Consider the following 15,258-nt stretch of genomic DNA (forward strand, 5'->3'; position numbering starts at 1 on the left):
CTGCAGGGATCTGACCAGTGATGACATCCCTAGAAATGAAATTGATGCTTCTTCCTAAGGTTATTGCTCTGCTTATAAAATCAGAAAAACTCCAATCTGCAGGGTGGGTCTAGGCCTAACTCAAGTTACCTTTGTGGGGATTCACAGGCTCTTGCCCAGTCCCCAGACCTACATCAGCTGTGGGAGAGGTGGCAGTCAGGTTCTTCGAGGAAGGACTCCGCAGTGTAGGTATGGTGTCAAACAGGGAAGTACAAGTAGACCGGAAATTTCCTACAAGAGAGTCACGACATACACACTTAGGCTTTAGGAGCAAAGCCATGCTCCCTTCTGCTAACAGAATTTTTCCATTTGACAACAAGCAACTCTTTGCTTGATTTTGGGCTCTGGTAAAGACAGAATGTCCACCATCGATCACCAAGTGACCATGCCACTCAAACCATCCCTCACTGAGTGTTATCTGAGCCACTGAATCATCCAAAACCCGATGTTCGTAGAAGCATTTCCCTGTTAAATGCAAATGGCACTGTATCAGCTACCCACTGCTGTGCCTTTCCACTGGTTTTACCAGGGCACACAAGGGTGAGTACGGTCCACGGGGGACTATTGGTGTAACAATGAACCAGGTATATATCTGTATAATGGGTCCAATGGAAAGTTTGAGAAATCTCCCCAAGTAAGTTGCCAAAACGACTATGTTAGTTCATAATACTGTATTACCATCAGTGCATTTCCTGAGCTTGCGTCATTCACCCTGGGGTTTAGTATTAGCCAAATGCTTGTATTGCTCCTCAGACTTCCGGGTTCCAGATAGGCTGATGGGGGATGCTTAGGCCCCCAAGGATAGACCTTGGGGAGGCGTCTGTTTAGGGTGATGCCAGATCAAGTTGCAGACATACTTGCTTGTCTATATCTGAATTTAATGCACGTAAAGAGATCACGGGCCTCTAGCCTGATGACACGATTGGGTGAGACTTCAGGAGTCTTGCATGGGGTGAATATATTTTGCATATGGGAAACACAAGAATCACTGGGTTGGAGGGTGAGGTGGAGAGGCTGTGGAAGATTGAACATGCAGAATTCCCCATGAAGCCATAAGTATGAAATAGTGAGGAGTAGTAGGGAGAGACGTCTAACAGTCATTGGTCCACAGCGATTCTGAGATACATCCAGAAACATGTCAGGACTTCCTAAGGATAAGAAATGTTCCATGATTAAAACCCAGTTCTGCTCCCTGGCAATTCTTCATTATTCTTGGCTTTCTCAGGGGATCTTAGTTTTGTCCTCTCAGAGATCATTGCCTCCCCCCCATAAGAAATGTCTCATGTTTGCGCATGAATAGCTCTCTCAATCTGTTTCCTGCCATCGAAAGTTGGGGGATTCAGAGCCTGTTTGCATTTTGAATTGACTCTGTCTCATTTATTTCAAGTTGGCAAGACCCTTTAAAAACTTTATGAGCGGGGCGCCTGGGTGGCTCAGTTGGGTAAGCGTCTGCCTTCAGCTCAGGTCATGATCCCAGGGTCCTGGGATTGAGCCCCTTGTTGGGCTCCCTGCTCAATGGGGATCCTGCTTTTCCCTCTGCCTGCAGCTCCCCCTGCTTGTGCTTGCTCTCTCTCTCTCTGACAAATAAATAAAATCTTTATGTATATAAAAAACACATTATGAGCTTTCTATACAGTAATTGTGATTCATCCTATACCCCAAGCTAAAACCATAATTTCTTTCAAGACCGATCCCTCTCTACTTTGAGCTTCATGTCCAACTGTGAGATAATTATGCCCTTAAGATACTTAAAAAGCCCTCTGCTAGCTGAAGTAACTAAGCACCATCTTAAATCTTTCAGAGGTCCTGCAGCCGTATCCTTCATTAGATCTCTGCCCTGTGACTACTCCTGAGTTGAAATTCATTTGCTGGTAGGAAAGACTAGAGATGAGAAACAGTTTTCTTTTCCAACCAGCAGGTTCTGTATCTTGAATTTCCCCTAAATTCTGCTTACAAATTGAACAGTTTACCCTCTTATTAAACAGTCCCTTATTATACACAGCTAAAAGAAGCCATGGGTATTCTCAGCTTTCTCCTTGGAAATCTCCTTAGCTAGATCCTTAAGTTCAGGTACATTTTCTATCTCCCAAGCTCCTACTGGTGACAGCTTTGCAAACTGCCTTACTACTACAAGCCTTCAGTTGCATGCTTCCCAGTCTCCAATGGGAGACTTATTTTCTTACCTCCCAACCTGTGCTCGCTGCCTGGCCCTAAAGTCGATCCTTCATGTTTTAGGTTTTTACTACAGAAGCCCTCCCACTACTAGGTATTGATTTTTCTCTCAGTTATCCATTGCTGAATACCAACCACCCCAGAACCTAGAGGCTTAAATCAAGACAAAAATAACATAGTAGTTTAATATTATTTATGATTCCGTTGACTTCTTATGATTGGTTCTCATGCTGGTTTTTCCTTAGTTTTTAAGCTGGGGACTGGGCTCCATGGGGACAGCTGAGAAATTCAGGTCTCTCTTACTGTGGTCTTTCATGCTCAGGGAAGCCAGACATGGTTTCCTCACATACAGTCTCAGGACAGTGTTCCAAGAGGATTGACTGCAGTACACAAACATATTTGCGGATGCCCCATTAACCAATGCAAGTCACTTGTCCAAGCACAGTCAGTGTGAGAGGGGACAACACAAGGGCTTGGATACCCAGAAGCATGATCCATTGGGGGCCATTAATATAACAATGTAGCACAGGTAAATAGGACTTGGGGTTGAAACAGAAGGGAAGTTCCAAGTAAACCGCACAAGGAAGATGGCCAGATGTTTATTGATCCTACTGTTCTGCCTTTTATCCATCAACACATGTTTATGGTTTAATAGGAATTTCTTATGATCAGCTAATGAAGGACGAAAAATCAAGAGCCTGATTTGTTTATACCAGACAGAAGCTGTTCTGAAAAGATGAAGGTGAAGGGACATCCCCAGCCATGGGTAGGTATATAGGTAGTGTTTTAAGTTTTCTTTGTTATGTGGAAGGAAAAATGAGCTACAGATATGCCCTGATTCGTGCCATCAGGATTAGAAAATTGGTAATAATGGGGTCTAGGAAGAACTATATATATGGGCCTCAATGAATGGGCACAGAATAGGATGGTATTTATGTCTTATAGCAAAGCCACTATTGCCTGTGGAGAACCAGTCTTAGGGAACCAGGAGGCCAATCTGTGATAGATGCATTACACTGAGCTTCTTCCATCAAGCCTCATTGCTTCAACAACTTCTCCCTTACCCGTGTCATAGTGTCCTACTGAGCAGGGGTCAAATTTGTGGTAAACTAAGTTTGACAATGGGCTCATGCCAATGGAATTCACTGATCTTACCATGCATCCCATTACCAGGAAGCAGCTGCCTAGATGGAAAGGTGGGATGGTCTTCTGAAAGCTCTGTCATGCTACCAGCTGGGAAGCAGTCACCATGAGGCTGGGGTTCTCTCTTATGGGATGTGGTAAATGCCCTAAATTGGCAACCAATACATGTGCTATCAGTGCCATAGCTGGAATGCATGGAATGCAGAGCCAGTAACCAATGGGGCAATGGGGGGTGTAGCCCCCTCACTATTTTACCAAATTATGTTTGCTTCTCATCCTACTTCCTTGACTTGATGGGTTTGGAGGTCCTAGTGTCCAAGGGAAGAAGGCATCTACCACAAAACACAGTAATAGTTCTGAGCATTGGAAGCTGAGATTGTACCCTGGCCTTTGGGACTCCTTATGCTATAAAACCAGCAAGTAGAAAAGGAGCCCTGGCTGTTGTGACCAATCCTGATTACCAGAGACAAGTTGAGTTGTTATTCCAATACCATACGCAAGGTCTCTCTCTGAATTCAGGACTTTACTGAGGCACCTTTTTCTATTCTCTTGTCCAATAGTCCTGGAAAATGATGGCAACTTAACAATGATAGTACCACCGAGGGCCCCCATTCTAACCAATAAAGGTTTGAGTTGCCTGTTCAGGTATTGAAGTCCATCCTGTCAATGTGACTGACAGTAAGGGGAACACAAGACAGTGAAAGAAAAATGCAGCCACTACTATGATCTTAGCTGTAGGACAAGCTAGAGATGGGGCAACTCCAGCAATGACATAATATGATACAAACAGTCTGTAACCCACAGCACAGACTGGAACCCAAGGATGAACTGAACCTCATGTCAGTTCTTATCGTCTCTGGCCCTGGTGACAAGAGTGTTCTGCAGAAATCCTTCATCACAGAACTAGAGACACACACGCTCAAGAGAAGAGAAGCCAGAACAAGAGGCAGGGAAAGGTGGATCAATTAATTGCAGGCTCAGCAGATCAACAAAAGCATGAGTATCTCTTGGTGTTTCCACTAAAACTTCACTTTTAATACACTGGTTACCCACATATCATCTCATCTAATAAAAACTCTCTGAGTTAGGTGTGTGGTAGGCAGAATTCTAAGAGAGGCCCCAAGATTCTCAGCCCCTGGTATACACACACCTTCTCCCCTTATTCAGTTAAACATTATCCTAAGTGCTGTTGTGAAGGAATGTTTCAGGCATAATTAAGGTCCCAGATCAGTTGACCTTAAAATAGAGAGATTATCTAGGTGGGCTTGCTCTCATCACACGGGTCTTCCAAAAGCAGAGAGTTTTCTCTAGCTGGTGGTGGCAGAAGTCACCAGAGAATTAAAACACGAGAAGAATTGTATGTCCCTTTCCTGGCCTGAGGATGAGGGACCACGTGACAAGGAATGTAAGCCAGCCTCCAGGAGCAAAAGAGAGCCACCTGCTAACAGCCAATAAGGAAATGGGGACCTCAGTCTCACAACCACAAGACAGTGAATTCTGCCAATAGCAAGAATAAGCTTGGAAGTGGATTTTTTCCCAGACTAGAACTCAGCCTGGCTGACAGCTTGATTCCCACAGTGTGATACCCTATGCAGGGAACCCAGCCAGGCTCTGCTGGACTTTGGACCTACAGGACTAAGAGCTAATAAATGGGTATTTTTTAAGCTACTAAATTTGTAGTTATTTGTTATACAGCAATAGAAAACAAATACAAGGTATTATAATTATTCCTGTGTTAGAGGGCCTAAAAGGTTAAGTAATTTTCCCAAGATCCCTGGAATTTCTAAAGGCTTTATTATTATCTTGTTACTCATGAAACATTTGGACAAGAATCTATCCCATTATCTTATTATCTTGGATCATATTTCTTTCCTGAATTATATTTGTTTGGAAGGGATCATATAACTCTATGGGAAATAAGTTTATGCTGTCATATTTATGGTACTATAAATAATCTATTTAATGCATGAGACAGAATGAGGAGATAGGGACCAGAAGGAACAAGTCAATAGGACCAAACTTGAGAACCGACAGCTTTGAGAAGAGGGGAAAATGCTGGGGGAGGGTCAAAGATAAGAAACAAGCTAATAGGGGTGCCTGGGTGGCACAGCAGTTAAGCGTCTGCCTTCGGCTCAGGGCGTGATCCTGGCGTTGTGGGATCGAGCCCCACATCAGGCTCCTCCACTGTGAGCCTGCTTCTTCCTCTCCCACTCCCCCTGCTTGTGTTCCCTCTCTTGCTGGCTGTCTCTATCTCTGTCGAATAAATAAATAAAAATCTTAAAAAAAAAAAAAAAGAAAGAAACAAGCTAATAGTCTGAGAGTAGGTGTTAAAGCCCTGGACTTGGCCAAGAAAAGGGAGATCAAAGAGCTGAAAAGTGGAAATAAATCACAGTGCTTAGTTGGTAGAGGCAGCCTATGGGTTCTTCATTGGGCTCAGAGAAAGGCTCATGGAATTGAAAAGGGGCCAAAAAATCTCTGAGGTGACTTCAACATTCTATAGTCTGTGGTTTTATCACCTTGACTTTTTTTTACCGGTGTTCCCTTTCCTGCAGCTGGGTGGTCTCAAGTCAGCAGATGAAGACAAATAGTGACAACAGCTCAGGGACTTAAAGTTGTAAATGAGATCTGTTCTTCATCTGCCACCCGCAATCCATCTCACGGATCCCATGCTACCCTGCAGCATCACGGGACCTTCCAAGCTGGGAGGTTTGTTTTCCTTGCAGACTTTGGAATTTTTACCGACTCTAAATTCCATTTCTCCCACTTTGGTTCCAAATAAACAGAAAATAGGAGGAAAGAACTACCTAAATAAACCATTGGCTGTTGAGAGCTACATAGCAAAGAAAAGCAAACCACCGTCTGTGGTTACTAGGGTCTCCTATGAGACTACAAAAAGATCATTCTTACCACTGTTTCCCACAAAGTGAGAAACTAACTTCCTTGTGTAATTAGAGAATTATGTACATTGTATAATTAGAGAATTATATATATTACATATACCGAGCATTGACTTCTCGTTAGACCCCTTCCCTTTCAGACTGAAGGAAAAGTAGTTGATGCCAAAGCCTTGGGTTCCTCCTATTCCAGGAGATGTCTTGACTTCCAGTCTGATATTAAATACCTCTTTGAACATGAATTAATGTGCCCTATTCCCAAATCAGGGTACCAGAAATGGGTAGAAATAGATGCTAGGTGCCAACAGACCATGTCTAGCACAGCATCCTCCCTGCCATGGTAATTAATTCAGGGATTGGACTCGTTAGCTAATCTGAGACAATAAGAAGTAGTCTCAGTATTTCTCTGTTACTTGGAGAGGAACCTGAAACTTCATGGTTAAAAACCTGGAGGTACGTGAAAACACACAATCCTGAGTCTGTTTAATCATAAAAATGACAAGCATCCATCCATTAATAAACAGCTTACATGTATTAAGCAGCTACTATATGCCAGACTGTGGGCTCCACTTTTTATATGGATTATGTCATATAATATGTCATAATAGTCACAGGAACCCTATGCAATAGGTAATGGTATTATCCCCATTGTTGGTAGATGCAGAGATGTGTCTTGGCCAAGTCCAAGATCCTCCTTCAGGAGTGGGCTTACTGACCTACCTGCTAGCAGGCTATAAGCAGGCAGTTTTTAGCCACCAGATACACACTATCTAAAGCCTCCTTGCCCAAAGTCATGCCCTTCCCAGATGGCTCATATCCGGGGACCGATCGGATGGAAGCTATCTTGGCTTAAGATGGGACAATTCCAATAGTTTATTTTATCTTTAGAGCTCTCTGTCAGATGAGCCAAAACTGAGATCAGCCCTGCTTCTCAATCATACTTCCTTACCTTCTCTTCCATAGGTGTAGATCATGGACGTAACATTCTGAGAAACATCCCTAAAACATCCAGCACGCTAAAGTCCATCTCAGAGTCTACTTCCCAAAGAACCCACCTGCAAACACCATTCTACAGATGATACAATAAAGCAGGAACCCCTTGGCTAAACCCATCACTTGACATGGACGCTGGGGGGCCAAGACTGCTTACACATATAAATCTTGCTTAGGACTACCAAGGCTGATCTGGCATTTGGGACTGGACTCTGGGATGTATCTCTAGGAAAGAAGGCTGGGAAGGCCCTGTTGGGAGAGCCATGGAAGCCTGTGAAAGCTAGACTGGAGCCCAACCTCTACTGAGAGCAAACAAGGTCCAGTTCTGCTTGGTGTCCAGTGTGATGAAAGGAGATGACACACAGTTGCAGTAACATACAAAAGAAAGAACTTTATCTCATTCTCTCCAACTCATAGCCCCTTTACTAAGAATGACAGTTAAAACAAAAACAAAAACCTAAAACAAAGAATCTGGGCATTTTAGCACATGGTTAACTACGCAAAGAGCATCTTACAAACTCAAGTCCTTTATTTTGGCCTGCAATGTTTACGTTGCACAGATTTCATGTTAATTAAAATCATTTCCAGTAAGAGGTACAGGAAGACTAATTTATGCAACTGTTTGTAATCCCTCCTGTGGTCTTTTGAAATATTATATTTGAAGCTATTATGACTTTTTTAAATTGCATTTTAATGAATTCCTTGGGGGGACACTGTGATTAAAAGGCATGATACCTACTAAATGATGAACTAATAAAACATCCTATAAGAAAGAATTTATCAAACGAGCCTTTAGATTGAACTCATTTATCAAGCCACAGAACCAAAACAAAAATGCATAATTTTGAAATGCTTATAAGCACTTCTAATTTGAGATTAGTAGGGATAATGAATGGAAGTCCAAAGGAAGGAAGGAAACTAACTGTAGGAAATGTGTAGGAGATGAAAGTCTATCAAAGAAAGAGAAGCAATAATTGGGTAACCGGAGGATGGAGGTGCTAAAATCCCTCAGAATTAAAGCCATCTGAAACTCCCTTCTTAGCAAAAGCACTTGATTTCTTACACCTGGAGATATTTATCAAGAATGCATCTCCGCAGGGGCAGCTGGGTGGCTCAGTTGGTTGAGCATCAGACTCTTGATTTCGGATCAGGTCGTGATCTTGGGGTCATGGGATCAAGCCCTGCGACAGGCTCCATGCTCCACACAGAGTCTGTTTGTCCCTTTCCCTCCGCTCCTTGCCCCTGCTCACTCACTCGCTCTCTCTGGCTCTCTAGATCAAATAAATAATCTTAAAAAAAAAAAAAAAGATGTGTCTCCACAAACAGAGGGTTGCTGGAGGGTAGGTGGGTGGGGGATGGGCTAAACGGGTGATGGGTGTTAGGGAGGGCACTTGGGATGAGTTATATATAACTGGGTGTTATATGTAAGTAATGAATCCCTAAGTCCTATCCCCAAATCAATATTACACTGTATGTTAACCAACTAGAATTTAAATAAAAACTTGAACAACAACAACAACAAAGAAGAATGTATCTCTAAACAAAATGAAACAAAAACCAAACAACAACAACAAAAGGAATGTTTCTCAAAATTCACCATCAAAGTCCAAAAAGAAAATACAGTAGCTCTTTCTGGATATTCCCTCAATAAGAAACATGGATGGAATGGATCTTAGTCCTTTGGAAGTAGAGCTGTAGAACAGAATAAGTCTTAAATTTCTTTTTTTTTTTTTAAGATTTTATTTATTTATTTGACAGAGATAGAGACAGCCAGGAGGGGGAACACAAGCAGGGGGAGTGGGAGAGAAAGAAGCAGGCTCCTAGGGGAGGAGCCTGATGTGGGGCTCGATCCCATAACGCTGGGATCACGCCCTGAGCCGAAGGCAGACGCTTAACCGCTGTGCCACCCAGGTGCCCTTAAATTTCTTTCTTGATACTCTTTACAATGTTCTTTTATAGTTAAAATAAATTATTGAGAAATTATATTCCCATCTCTGAGCTCTAAAGATGCCTTCAGTGTTGGGTTTGGGAGGGGGAGGAGAAGAAGAGGAACTCGTGCCCACAAAAGCCTAAAGGCTTCAATATCCAACAGACTTAAGAAAATCAGGACAAGACAGACACCAGAAACCGCCACCCACCACAGTCTGGTATCAGCCTGTCCAAAGCAAGGCCAGATCTACATGCGGGTGAGGGAGTTAGCCTGGGTTGTAAATTGCCATGATCAGTGATGAAGAAAAACAAAATTACACACAGCAAATGACACCCAGTTGGGAAAATTCAGTTTGTCAATTCTGCTAGCTAATAAGCCTCCATGCCAGTTTGATGTGTGGGGGAGAACCCAGCGTCGTCCATATAAGAGAATCAATCAATCCCATAAGCCACCGTCTCGGTCAGCTTTGGGGTACTGACCTACCCAGGGAGGGAGGAGCAAAGGCTTAGAAGCCCCCCTTGGCACCCACCCAACACCCCCCGGACCCTGAGGCCCTGGTTTCACCTGAAATTATAAAATAGAATTTTAAGTGAGATTCTAGACGTGCTAAACACCGCGTAGCCTGACACACAGGGCTCTTGGAAGCTCACAGGAGCTACAACTCGTGGCCCAGAAGCACAGCTCGCCTGATTTTCAGACGCCACTGACACTCCTCTTCGTTAACATGAGTGACAGTCCCTGCCTGAGATCTCTGAGGAAAAACGAATTCGGTGAAACCGATGGCTCTTGTCTTTGGCTTTGGTCACATCCCATGTCGCACTAACACGATCTGCCTCATTCAACACACGCTCCTGCACACGTGCAGCCCACAGCACTCTGGCCAGTTTTAAATCAGGGGAGAAAAATAGGTTATTACTCTCTCTTGACTTACTTACTTAGTCTGATGGCTTGTAAGAAATAAATCTTGTGAAATCCTTCTATTGGTAGAATTGCATACAGTCAGAATTAGCAGACATGGCCAGAGCATCTCCAGAGATTGAATAGAACGCTCTTCAGTCAACTATCAGTCAACTACCATCAGCGTGAGTTGTTCTTTTAATGCTGGAGGGCTGTTTCCACCGAAATCCTGCCTCTTGCATACTTACACAGGGATTCCCCCAGGATTCTTCTTTGTTTATCTTTATCTCTAACACAATGACTAGATCCGGGAAGCACTATGGAGCATTAAAATCACACACTACACATCCTAATATCTTCTGTCTGCAGAATATGTGACTCAGAAGTAAGAGCATGTGAGATCACAACCTCTCAGGGAAAATCAGCAACACATATGAGCTCACAGGCTGTGTGCACGGTTGGCACGGCTGATTTGTGTATAACCGCCGATGCAAATTAAGGCAAACACCTCTCCACACCAATGTCATTTTTAGAAAGCAGACAGCATTCTCGAAGGGCTGAATTGCTGTGTAATTAGAATGCATAAATGTAGGATATAAAGATCTTGGAAATAAGAGGTCTCGACCAACCCTTTCTCTGGAATAGGGTCATCTTCTTGGAGATAGAAATTCTGTGTCTTAGGAGAGGAAAACCACTTTACAAAGTGTCAAAAGAAGAGCCAGATACAAACCTGTCATTACAAAATTACTAGTCAATGGTATTCGTTGCTCTTAAAATTTAGTTGTTAAATCAATTTATCCCTAAGGAAAAGATGGCATTGAAGAGCGGAGCTTACAGAGATAGAAGCAAGTTGTGGAAAAGCTTTGGAAACGTGGAAATATTGCTTGCGATGACCAGGAGAAAAAGAGGGGGTGCAGAGGGGAGCGTTGTGAGGTGATCTCTGGAATAACAATACAAAGCAAGTTAAAAATCAAAGAACAGGATCCAGCAGGCAATTATCCAAATCCTGACAAAATCAACTTGGAAGGCAACCCGGGTTATGCATGAAGAAGGTCACAGTCCCTTTCTTTGTTTCCAGTGCCCCTGAAGAGACACCAGGGTGGGGAGGGATGGAGCAGCAGCGGAGACCCAGCTGCTGTGGACAGCGCGGACTGAATGAAGCAGCGGGCTGGGCTTCCGCCGCATACACGCGAAAACCCCCGCGGGGCGCGGCCCCTCACCCCCGACCCCGCCCCAGCGGCTGGTGGCGCCCCCTCCTGGCCGCGCGCACACGGCGCGCTGCAGCTCCTGCGCCTAGGCTGACTCCTTGATTTCAGCCCCGAGGGAGGCAGAGACTAGACCCTTTCTCGTGCTTTCACAAAACCTGAAAGCGGGAACCCCTCCAAGCAGCAGACAAAAAGTGATCCCCGAGCTTAGGCTCTTTGCTGCTGTCCAAGCTCTTCTCCAGGAATAACTTACTTAGTGACAGAGGAGGAAAGGTGGGAACCGGAGGCTAAACCTAAAAGGTTCCCCCAGCGTGGAGCGCCCACACGTTTCCAGCTTCATTTTGGAGTGGTGGGGGTTGGTTCGATCGCTTCCGCGCCGGCTCGGGTTTGGGAAGGGGTCGGTGGAGTGCCCCCCACCTCCATCCCCACTCGGGGAGGGGTATGGGCGGCGGGTGGGCGTCTCCGGACCTCCCGCTCCTCCCCTCCGCGTCCCTGCCCCCTGCCTCTCTGGAACACACTGTGTGGCCGCTTTCCTCCAGCACGCGGCGCTGCGCTCGCTTTTATCCGCGGAGCTGCGCCGGTTCGTGCGCGGCCAGCGGGGCTCAGCCCGTCCGCTGGAATTGAGGAGCATTCATTGAATCTGCGGCTTTCATGACGTCTCGCTGCGTGGCCCATCACTTTTCTCCCAGCCGAGAATTTTTTTTTTTCCGCCACTCTTGCCTTTCCCCCTTCCTTTCACTGGGTCTGCCGCCCGCGTCCCTGCCCGACGCACACCCCTCCGCCCCTCCTTTGACCCCGCGCCCAGCCCTCCTCTCCGCTCGCGGCCAGAGGGAGCCAGTTTGCAGACGGCCGCACCTGGCCGGAGAGGTTGGGCGGGTGGAGGGGTGGGGATCCGCGGGAACCGGGAAGCCAGACCCAGAGCTGGATGCACCGCCAGGAGAATGGAGTCTCCTAACAGCCTCCCAGGGCTGATGTGAAATTTGACCATCTGATTCCAGCTTTTCTTTTCTTTCCTTTTCTTTTTTTATTTTCTCCCCTCATCGTGTAGTGAATTATTAAATCTTGCTCCGTTCCAAGAGAGGAGATCATGATTGAGTGAAACCACCCTGTCCGCAGCAAGGTAAGCGGTGCGCTGAGTTGCTCGAAGGCGAGAAGCTGGCATCAATCTGGGCAAAACGTGCCGTGCCCTCGGGTCCCCACCTCCCCTTCCCCAGTCTCCGCCGCCGCTGCATGCTCCACGCTGATGAGAAACATGATGCCCAACTCAAGGGAAAGGCGAGGAAGAAGCCGGTTACATAACAGAAGGGAAATCTGTTTCATACGGTTTTCATTAGCAACTGAAAACTCGCAAGGGGGGCGGGGAGAGGAGGGGTCTGCATGCCCTGGGCTCAGAGAAACCCAGTCAGTTATTGCAGACATTATTTCAACCTACGTTGGCAAAGAAGAAATGCATTGATTAACTGGCAGGGGCGGCTTGCGGTGTAGTCATTTACAGTTGGGAAAAGCCCATTGTCTTTATGGAAAGCTGTATCCTTGTTCTTCTTTGCATAGAGGAGAGAGACAGAGACGGAGGCAGGAACATGAGAAGGAGGAAAAGGAAAAGCGAGGGGTGGGGAGAAACAGGCAGAAAATGGGAAACAATAACTCCTAACTGTTGTCTATCAGTAAAACCAGGGATGTGATATGATGGCTATAAACAGTGAATAGGAAGCTCTCCCTAGAAGTAAATTGAATTATTTTGTAATTGGAAGGAAAAAGAAACCCTTCAGATAAAATGAGATGTTTATGGCATTTAGGGGGTTGGACGAATCCCCTGACTTGCTTCCTCCTGGGTATATTTTCATTTGCATCAAGACATAAAGCTTGAATTAGTTTTTTAACAGAAATAACAGTATTCCCCAAACCCAGTAACACCTTGGGTCGATCCACAGGTATACCTCTTGAACCAGCCTCAATATGGAGAGATGCTTAAGGAGGAAACATGCTAATAGAAACAGCCACAGAAATGGGGTGAGGTTAATGGAGAAACAAAATACCAGAATTTTCCAAAGAATCCCGCCTCCACTCCCAAAAAAGGAAGAGAGAGAGAGAGGGAAAGGGGGGGGGGAAACTCCAGTGTTTGGGAGTTGGAAATTCATTATATGTTTAGAGGGTCTCTTGCTTGCTTTTACCCAAAGTCTGATGGTACTGGGCAGCCCCCACCATATAGGGTGTAATACCACATCCCTACTAGCTCCTCACCCTGCCTACCTTTCTTCTGCTGAAAAACAGAGGAGGGGGTTACCCAGGAGCTAATTAGAAAGAAAAAGGGGCTTGCTGTAGTCAGGGCACAGCTAACTATGCTTCGCCCATTTTGCCTGGAGAAAGAGCTGAGTCTCCATGGCGACCCAGGTGGGAGGGGAGAAGGCAGATCCAATTACAACAAAAAACATTGGACAAAACTTTCCCAGCTTCAGGAGAAGAAATAAGCCAACCAGGTATTCTGTGGAGGGTCCTAGGGTATCGGCTCTGCCCAAGTTCTTGCCGGCGACCAGCAAGGGGACTTCTAGAACTGGCCGGCACCCATTCAAACCTCCAAAGTTGTCCAGAGCCCACTCAGATGGTTCAGGCAGCAGGTTTCGGATTCAGCACCAAGGCCAGAGCATAAGCGCCAGGTTCCCACCTCCCAGTCAGCTACCCCTGCGAACGCTATTAGCTCCTGTAGTGACAGAGCGATCACTTCCCATAAAGGAATGGTTCTCTTGCCCGTGCAGAATCTGGATACCTGATTATCCACGGAATTGCGTGGGACAGAGAAGCTTGCAAATCATCATTTCACGCATGGCGGTGCATCAGAGTAACTATTCAAAATCAAGAACACTGAAACAGCAAAAGATCCAAGCTGAATTGAGAATGGAGAATGATCCTGTCCTCAAGGGAGCAAAGGGGTGCGGTGCGCTGGCGTGCGCGCGTGTGCACACACACACACACACACCGGACCAGTCTCTGATGAGAGTTGCCTAGTCTCAGCCAAGTCCTTTTGGTTTCAAAAGCATCCATTCATTTTTTACCCTCTCACTGTCCTCTACACTTTCTGTCGGGCTTAGATGACAGAAGACTGTGGGAGCACCCTGTCAGTAAGACACCAGTTACCCAAGTCTTTTCTAGGGGTTCTGAGATCCTGGAGGGTAGAGAAATAAAATACTCTGAGTCCAGACCTTACAGACTTTCTAAAAAGAACTGGTGAGCTCCAGGAAAGGCAAGAGAGTATGCTAGTGAGGTGAGAAGCAGTAATTGTATCTTTAAGATAGCATGTGAGTAGGGCAGCTGCATTTCCAAGGCTGTAGGGCATAGGAAACTGAGAGAGGGAGTCACTTGTCTTAATAGAAACAAGGAAGAAACTGTGCAAGAGGGGAGGATTTATTATCACTCGAGTTCCGTTTCAGCATTCGTTGAGAGAAAACAGGTAAGTCTCTCTCGACATTCTGCCTTCACCTGGGGCAAAGCTGGTCTCTGTCCTGCTGTCCTCATCTTTGGTCGTACATCCTCACACCCCCCAATACTGATGAGGAAAAATAGTAGAGGAAGGTGGCAGTCACATTTCTAATAGACCGTTTTTATGAACAGCATCCAGGTGTTACAAGGCACAGTTTGAATTGCGGAGCCCAAAGTTTGACAACTGGTTGGAGATCCTGACAGTGCCTTTACAATACACTGGGCTGCTTTTCTCTTTTGAGGGTGCCCTTATGTGTGTGTGTTTAGTCTTGAGCTGGTTCTGGTTTGTTCTCTATGAAGGTAAACAAGAGGAATCCTGATTTTCTTTGCTGGGCTTTCCAACTGTGGGCATTCCATTGCTTTCTAAAGGTGATGCATGCAGAGCACTCAGGACTTGGTTAAAGCAGTGTGTTTATACCTTCCAGTTTTTGTTTTTGTTTTTGTTTTTTTTTTTTGGTTTTTGGTTTTTGTTTTTGTGTTTTTGTGGTTTTTTTTTTTTTTTTTTTTTTTG

At 45.3% G+C, this 15,258-nt stretch overlaps 1 protein-coding gene across 1 annotated transcript in view; it reads left to right on the top strand.

Moving 5' to 3' along the window:
- The first annotated feature begins 11,921 nt into the window (after nucleotides 1-11,921).
- Nucleotides 11,922-15,258, top strand: part of KCNJ6 (potassium inwardly rectifying channel subfamily J member 6) — a 250,388-nt gene continuing 247,051 nt past the window's right edge. Inside the window, exon 1 of the mRNA XM_034655619.1 lies at nucleotides 11,922-12,393. The gene's annotated coding sequence lies outside the window, so the exon portion shown is untranslated. The remainder of the gene's footprint in view (nucleotides 12,394-15,258) is intronic.

Source organism: Ailuropoda melanoleuca, chromosome 1 (genome assembly GCF_002007445.2).
Source record: "Ailuropoda melanoleuca isolate Jingjing chromosome 1, ASM200744v2, whole genome shotgun sequence".
Lineage (NCBI taxonomy): Eukaryota > Metazoa > Chordata > Mammalia > Carnivora > Ursidae > Ailuropoda > Ailuropoda melanoleuca.